Source organism: Palaemon carinicauda, chromosome 20 (genome assembly GCF_036898095.1).
Source record: "Palaemon carinicauda isolate YSFRI2023 chromosome 20, ASM3689809v2, whole genome shotgun sequence".
NCBI lineage: Eukaryota > Metazoa > Arthropoda > Malacostraca > Decapoda > Palaemonidae > Palaemon > Palaemon carinicauda.
In genome coordinates, this window is record NC_090744.1 from 112,836,007 (window position 1) to 112,844,246 (window position 8,240).

General features: G+C 33.0%; 1 protein-coding gene across 2 annotated transcripts in view; it reads right to left on the minus strand.

The window, feature by feature from the left end:
* LOC137659605 (ras-related protein Rab-34-like) overlaps positions 1-2,055 on the minus strand; it is a 28,585-nt gene extending 26,530 nt beyond the window's left edge. Inside the window, exon 1 of one of the 2 annotated variants that reach the window (XM_068394451.1) lies at positions 1,971-2,055. The gene's annotated coding sequence lies outside the window, so the exon portion shown is untranslated. The remainder of the gene's footprint in view (positions 1-1,970) is intronic. The other variant, XM_068394453.1, reaches the window with a different exon arrangement.
* Between the last annotated feature and the right edge of the window lie 6,185 nt (positions 2,056-8,240).

Below are 8,240 nucleotides of genomic sequence, written 5' to 3' on the forward strand. Positions count from 1 at the left end.
AGAGATGGTGACGATATTGACCGAATCAAACAACTAGAGACACCCAAACTTACCGTTTTCCATTGGGATCCCTCTTTACTAGAAATATGTAGGGATAAGAAATTATAATAAAAGGTCATGGCTGGAAGGAAAGGATCTAGAACCTGAGACACTACGGACAATTGGGTATATAGTGTATCGTCACTATTATACGTCAAAACTTCCCATTTCCCCATAAATTAATCTAGGTCAGACAGCACCCAAGCAATTCCTAAATTTGATGACCTATGGAACCATAATCTTACTCCCTGAACATCTTGCGATTAAAGCAACTACAAATATTGGAGCTTTTGTAGTTGGTTGCGATGGACCGGATCAGTAATCAAAATATAGTTAAATGTTTATTATAGCACAATAACCCCAATGAAGAAAATAAGTAGAGTTCTCGGTGTATATTTTGGGACTTTGAAATGCTCCGATGCAAGTAATTAGGGGAAACCCTTATTTTTCAAATTTTACAAGTTTTAAAATACCAATTTATGACTGAAAAACCATATTATAAAGGGGAAACACACAAGAACACCACCCAACCTAGGAGCTGTATCCTTACCTACTTAGCTACTGGGGGGTACAGACCCCTGCGACACACCCCCCCTTAAAAAGCTGTATCCTTAGCTTACCCTAAGACTAAGTCTCAACCCTGTGTTTGCATCCCAACCACCTTTACAAGCAACACTAGTTCACAATATTTCATAAATCATAAAGATAGCTTTGTAATAAATTTCAGACAAAGCTAAACAATATTTCCACCATAAAAAATCAATTTGACAAGTATTTAAGTTTAAGACTGTCCCAGCAAACTACATACAGTATACCCAAAATATGGATTAGTCTAGGGGATAGTGTAGTCTACTGCCTAGACTACATAGCCTTCTTTAAAATAATTTACACTAATTGTTAATTACTTTGGAGTCTTTGTATATCAGCGGCCAGTTCCTCACACGTTAATTAAAAATGGACGTCAACTAACCTAAACTTTCCCCCCAAACCTAACCTACAAGCCATGTCCTTACCTACTTACATAACGGGGGGGCTAACTTCCCCCTGCGACCCCCCTTACACTGCCCTATTCCAAGTTAGACATAACAGTACATACAGGTGGCCGCTATCATACATACACCCCATTACTTTTCTTGGGGTTTCCTTATTTCCTTTCCTCATTGGTCTATTTTCCTTATTGGAGCCCTCAAGCTTATAGCATTCCGCTTTTCAAACTAGGGTTGTAACTTGGCAAGTAATAATGATAATAATGTTAACAATGATCAAAATAGGCTATATAACAAAATCTTAGGAATGTCCAGATGGACAGAGGCCTTAAAATACATGCATATGTTCTCTTGTTTGTTAGCCTAGGACTATGCCGACTGGGATACATAGCTTAATAAGATTAATAGATTCCAAAAGTAATCTGTGATATGTACAATCTTATAGGGGCAGACCCAACTGCTCATGTCGGCTGATAAAATACACCGAAGTTTACACTTCGCCAAAGTTAATTAGTAAATTTTTAGAGTAATTATTGTAATAAAACTCATAAAATATGATAAACCTTAACATTTACAATTCTCGAAGTAATCTTTGGTACGTACAATCCTACAGGGGCAGACCCAACTGCTCATGTCAGCTGATAAAATACACAGATGCTCACACCTGGGCAAAGCTAATTAGCCAATTTTTTGCGTATTTTCTGTGATAATATTCATAAAATATGATAAAACTTAACATTTGTAACTAAAACCTACTATAATATTAAATAATACTTACAAATTCAATTAGTCGTGTCAGCCATGCTGACAAAATACACCGATGGTTACACCTGGCCAAAGTTAATCAGTCCATTTTTTGCGTGATTTTTGTAACTATACACATGAAAATATGATAAAACTTAACATTTACAGCTAAAAACGACTATAATATTAAACAATACTTACAAATTCAATAAGTCATGATGGGGAGCGTGAACGCAAACGGCTGTTAATGACAGGTGCTTGACAGATGCCGGCTGTTGTTTGTTTACTAACAAACATTCCAAATTTCCGACGTAAACTATCGTATTATATTTTAGTTGAGATGAGCTTAAATAGCTTTATAAATTATCATATCTATTTCTAATGCAATTTTATGTTATTATTTTCGATCAAAAGTAAATAAAAATGCAATATGCAATATGGTCCCAGGCTGTGGCTATTCGCAACAAATCAGTCCTAGACTGTCTATATCGTATGATACTTTGGTTGAGATAAATTTATATAGCTTTTCAAATTCTTATATCTATTTTTAATTAAATTTTATGTTATTATTTTGTATCAAAAGTAAATAAAAATGCAATATGCAATATGATCCCTGGTCGTGGCTATTCGCAACAAATCGGTCCCAGGCTTTCTATTATTTCATATATCATCATCTATTGTGTAACTTAATGTTTAAGATATAGTAAAAGTATTAAATAAAATACCTTTGACCATATGTAAATATCTTATGCTCAAAATCTCAATATAAGTAAAGAAAAAAAGGAAATATAGCATAGCTCCAGGCTGCCCCTACCCAAAACAATATGGTCCCAGGTTGTACATTACTTGAACATTATTGAATTCCCCATTATTTAAGACGCGTAGCTGAATTAAACTTCTTTTTTTTAAATTTAATGTAATACAAGATAATTAATATAATTCTTGATTGTTAAATCAAATAGTTTTAGATGAGATTGCTATTTTCTGAGAATTAGATGACGTCATGGTGATTCATGGTGATGTTTTTAGTAACAAACTAAACATTCCATTCGAATGAATATCATTACGTGATGCCATTGCATTGTTTAGCCATTATTTCAATCATATTCATATTCTAGTCTTGAATGCAATGCTAGTCGAGCATCATAAGTTATAACATGATATTCGTGAAGTAGGCCTATTTATTAATAAGCAATAATGGGTGTTACTTAGCGTAATTAATTTTTCTTTGAAAAAACCGGGTAGAGAAAAAAACCTATGGGGCAATAAAAAAAAAACAATTATTGTAGATTAAGATTAAGTGGGGCGTGTCCAATTATTAGTAGTAATTACAAAGTAATGTATAACGATCGTAAAGAACTAGGATAAGAACATCGAGATAGTATCGTTTTGCCACAAATGGAGTAAAATGCTTAATCAGATATCGAAAGAAGTTACCAAGCTATACTTTATTTTAAGTGTTGTTTTACTGGTCCTATCATACAAAGAAATGCACATGAGAAAATGTCTGTGAATGTTTTGTAGAGAGTAGGGTTCCCCTGCAGTATAGGACCAGAAAAGCAGCCCGAAAAGTAAAATTAAGTATGGACTACACGTGACTACAGGATCTATTGTACAACGTAGGCCTACCCGTAATTCACCAACTTGGGTTTTAAAGGTCAAAGGTAAATGTGCCTGGTTTCACTTCCAGCATCATCAGAATAGATACTCACCAGAACGTCAGTCAAGCAAGCCCAATTACCCAATGAGGTGCTCAAGCACAGCAGTGGCCTCCCCAGTAAACAGTTTAAGCTCACAGTCCCGAGCTGGAATCGATCTGCTGCCATGCAAATGCTAGGTGAACGTATTGCCACTGTACTAACTTTGAGTTAGAAGAAAAATTAGGGTGGACTTTCTGAAGCTTAGCAGTAAGTAAGAAATTTAGATGAAATTTCACCATATCAGGCGATAATGTTGGATACCAGGTATTAATATGCTCATATCTCCTTCGAAATTTAACTTAGAAGGATAATTTACCCCTCAAATGTTCCTTTAAATTATCTCTTTCCAATAATACATGAATCATTAGCTGTTATTGCTATCTTAGGTCATAAATTTACAAAATGTTTCCAGAAATTGGAAAAAAGAATGATTTCCTCATGAAGGAAAATGGTCAGAATTAAGCAATATTAAAAAATGAATGACATATGTCGACAATAATCAACGGAACAACACTATTGATAAATTAATAAGCACTTTATTACATTTTATAGACAAAGAAGCATACAGTAACTTTATATATATATATATATATATATATATATATATATATATATATATATATATATATATATATATATATATATATATATATATATATATATACTGTATATATATATATATATATATATATATAAACTATTTTCATAATGACACTTAATGTCCTCTGCTATATAATTGGCCCTCTATTGTGGTCTCAAGATTGATATTTCATGATGATTCTTTTTGGAAATATTCTCTGTAGAATTTCCTGATAGAATCATTGATTTTATAAATTTTTACCAAAGCAGGATAATTTTATAAACTGTTAAAGTCTACAACACAGACTAGGCATTATAAAGATGGATGTACCATTAATCAAAGTCCTTGAAGAGTTGGTAGATGACAGAAAATATATATTATGTCAGGGCTCTTCATTAAAACCAAGATCTAAAACAGAAAATAGTCGAAAAAAGTATATGGATAGTAGCCTCAGGAAGAATAGGCCTATACATTTAAACACTTTAAGATTTATACAATACTGTCAATGAAAACTACTGATTACAGTAACACCTTTGAAGGAAATAAGACGAGTAGCCATAAAGTTTAACTATTAATATTAGTAGATTATTATATAATAAAGCACATAACCTATTGATAACGAGGACAAAATCTATTGTGATTCTAATCTATAATAACAAACAATTGATATATTGTTAATTTATTCTCATCATTTATTTATTTCCCTTTTTCCTTTCCTCACTGGGCTATTTTTCCCTATTGAAGTCCTTGGGCTTATAGCATCTTGCTTTTCCAACTATGGTTGTAGCTTGGCTAATAATAATAATAATAATAATAATAATAATAATAATAATGATAATAATAATAATAATAATAATAATAATAATATTCGTTAGTGATTGTAGATTGGCAGGTGTACTGAAATAAGGAAATGAGCCACCTTAGAATTTTTTTTTCTCAACCAAGTAAAAAAAAGTCTTATTACAAATATCTACAGAACCAGCTTTTATGATGAATAAATATATCAAACTACGCATACATCCATACGCATACATGTATATGTATCTATGTACTGTATATATCGTTACCCTCATAAACTAACTGCCTAAGTCATTTTCTCCACTTGTTGGGAAATATAAAAAACCTTCTCATTTCCTAATTCTTTATATCATTGTCTTGAGCTTCAATTCACATATTCTAATTCACAAATTGTTCTGTTAAGAATTTGTGAATTGAAGCTCAATGACATAAATAATTAGGAAATGAGGAGTTTTTTTTTTTTTTTTATTTCCCAACAAGTGGAGAAAATGACTTAGGCAGTTAGTTTATGAGGGTGACGATATACAATACATTTATTTAAATTAGGACTGCCACAAAGTGAAAATGAACCTCTAAGTTTCGAGTACTTTCCTGTAATTGGTATACATGGTCTAATTATTTATGTATAGATGTATATACTTAAGTAATATTGCATTTATTTTTTCATCCTATATATGAGAAAATTAAGTTTGGTTTGAATTTTGTCCTTTTATATTTTTATATACTTCTCTTTTTTTTATAACTTTGACTTATGATAAAGGTATAGTCCCCCTTCTTTTACGTACCTATAGTTGTATTAGCATGTGTATATGTGTATACTAAGTATATGTAGGTATATTTACCTCCGCCAATGAAGTTGGAATAGGGTTATGTTTTACCCACCTGTTTGTGTGTATGTGTGTTTGTTTGTGAACAGCTTCCTGGCCACAATTTTAATCGTAGAGTAATGAAACTCGCATAAATTAACTTTTATGTAAGAAGCAAGGAATGTTTAAATTTTGGAAGGTCAAAGTCAAAGTCAAAGGTCAAGGTCACGGTCAAGCAAAATGTCAAATTCAGTTTGTGTGTATGTGTGTTTGTTTGTGAACAGCTTTCTGGCCACAATTTTAATAGTGGAGTAATGAAACTCGCAGAGAATAAATTTCATGTAAAAAGCTGGAAATGATTAAATTTTAGAAGGTCAAGGTCACGGTCAAGCAAAATGTTAAATTCAGTTTATGAGTATGTACGTTTGTTTGTGAACAGCTTCCTGGCCACATTTTTAATCATAATTGAACTCACAGAGATTAACTTCTATGTAAAAAGCTTGGAATGATTAAATTTCAGAAGGTCAAGGTCAAAGGTCAAGGTAAAAGTCAAAGGTCAAGGTCACGGTCAAGCAAAATGTCAAATTCAGTTTGTGTATATGTGTGTTTGTTTGTGAACAGCTTCCTGGCCACAATTTTAATCGTAGAGTAATGAAACTCGCATAAATTAACTTTTATGTAAAAAGCAAGGAATGTTTAAATTTTGGAAGGTCAAAGTCAAAGTCAAAGGTCAAGGTCACGGTCAAGCAAAATGTCAAATTCAGTTTGTGTGTATGTGTGTTTGTTTGTGAACAGCTTCCTGGCCACAATTTTAATTGTAAACTAATGAAACTCGCAGAGATTAACTTTTATGTAAAAAGCTGAAAATGATTAAATTTTAGAAGGTCAAGGTCAAATGTCAAGGTCACGGTCAAGCAAAATGTCTAATTCACGTGTGTACAACACGCAACTTCGAAAAACTAATGAAACTCGCAGAGATCAACTATTATGTAAAAAGCTGGGAATGAATACATTTTGGAAGGTCAAGGTTAAAGGTTAAGGTCACGGTTAAGCAAAATGTCAAATTCACGTGTATGCAACATGCAACTTCGATTTTCTTTTTAATTCATCTATCGAAATCATGCTGGCCATTGAACCCCCTTTTTTCGAAGACCTTGAAATAATGAAGACGAGGATTGAGTGAGCTGACCCTCACAATCAGCATAGCGTTGCAGAGAGAGAGAGAGAGAGAGAGAGAGAGAGAGAGAGAGAGAGAGAGAGAGAGAGAGAGAGAGAGAGAGAGAGAGAGAGGCAGTAGCAGGAAAAATAGCCGGATGTAAGATCCGAGGGTAAACAGCAAAAGCGAACGTCATTCTTGCATACAGAGAAGGCAAACATTGGGCAGTGTTTTTCGAAGAACTGCGTCTCAGCATTGCACGGTGGGAAATTTTTTTTAGCTTCTTAGGAGTTCGTGTTTAATATTTTTTTTTTTGGCAGACAACTAAAGGCGTACTTACATATTCATAGATTCATACATATGTGTGTATGAATGTAGGCTATATGTATACATGTAAATACATACATACATACATAAATATATACACATATAATATATATATATATATATATATATATATATATATATATATATATATATATATATATATACATATATATATATATATATATATATATATATATATATATGGGAAGGAAAGTTAAATTATTATTATTATTATTATTATTATTATTATTATTATTATTATTATTACTTGCTAAGCTACAACCCTAGTTGGGAAAGCAGGATGCTATAAGCCCAGGGCCTCATCAGGGAAAATAGCCCAGTGAGGAAAGGAAACAAGGAAAAATAAGATATTTTAAGAACAGTAATAACATTAAAATAGATATTTCTCTATATACTATAAAACTTTTAACAAAGCAAGAGGAAGAGAAATTAGATTGATCAGAGAGCCCGAGTGTACCCTCAAGCAAGAGAACTCTAACCCAAGATAGTGGAGGACCATGATACAGAGGATATGGCTCTACCCAAGACTAGAGAACAATGGTTTGATCATGGAGTGTTCTTCTCCTAGAAGAGCTGCTTGCCATAGCTAAAGAGTCTCTTCTATCTTTAATTAGAGGAAAGTAGCCACTGAACCATTACAATTTGGCAATCTCAGTGTTGTCAGGTGTATGAGGGCAGAGGAAAATCTATAAAGAATAGACCAGAACATTCGGTGCATGTGTAGGCAAAGGGAAAGGGAACCGTAACCAGAGAGAAGGATCCAATGTAGTACTGTCTGGCCAGTCGAAGGACCCCATAACTCTCTGGCTGTAGTATCTCAACGGGTGGCTGGTGACTTGCCCAACCTACTACCTAAAGAAATGTAAATACTATTACAGCAGTAGAAGCAGTGATAGTAATGGTAGTGACAGCAACAGAAGTAGCAGCAACAGTAGTAGTAGTAGTAGTGGTAGTAGTAGTAGTAGTAGTAGTAGTAGTAGTAGTAGTAATTATCTTTTACTCTTTATTATTGCAGATGAGGTTCATATTGACTATTGCTAAAGTCATGATTGTGAATTTTAACTGCTGATTGATTTTTCCATA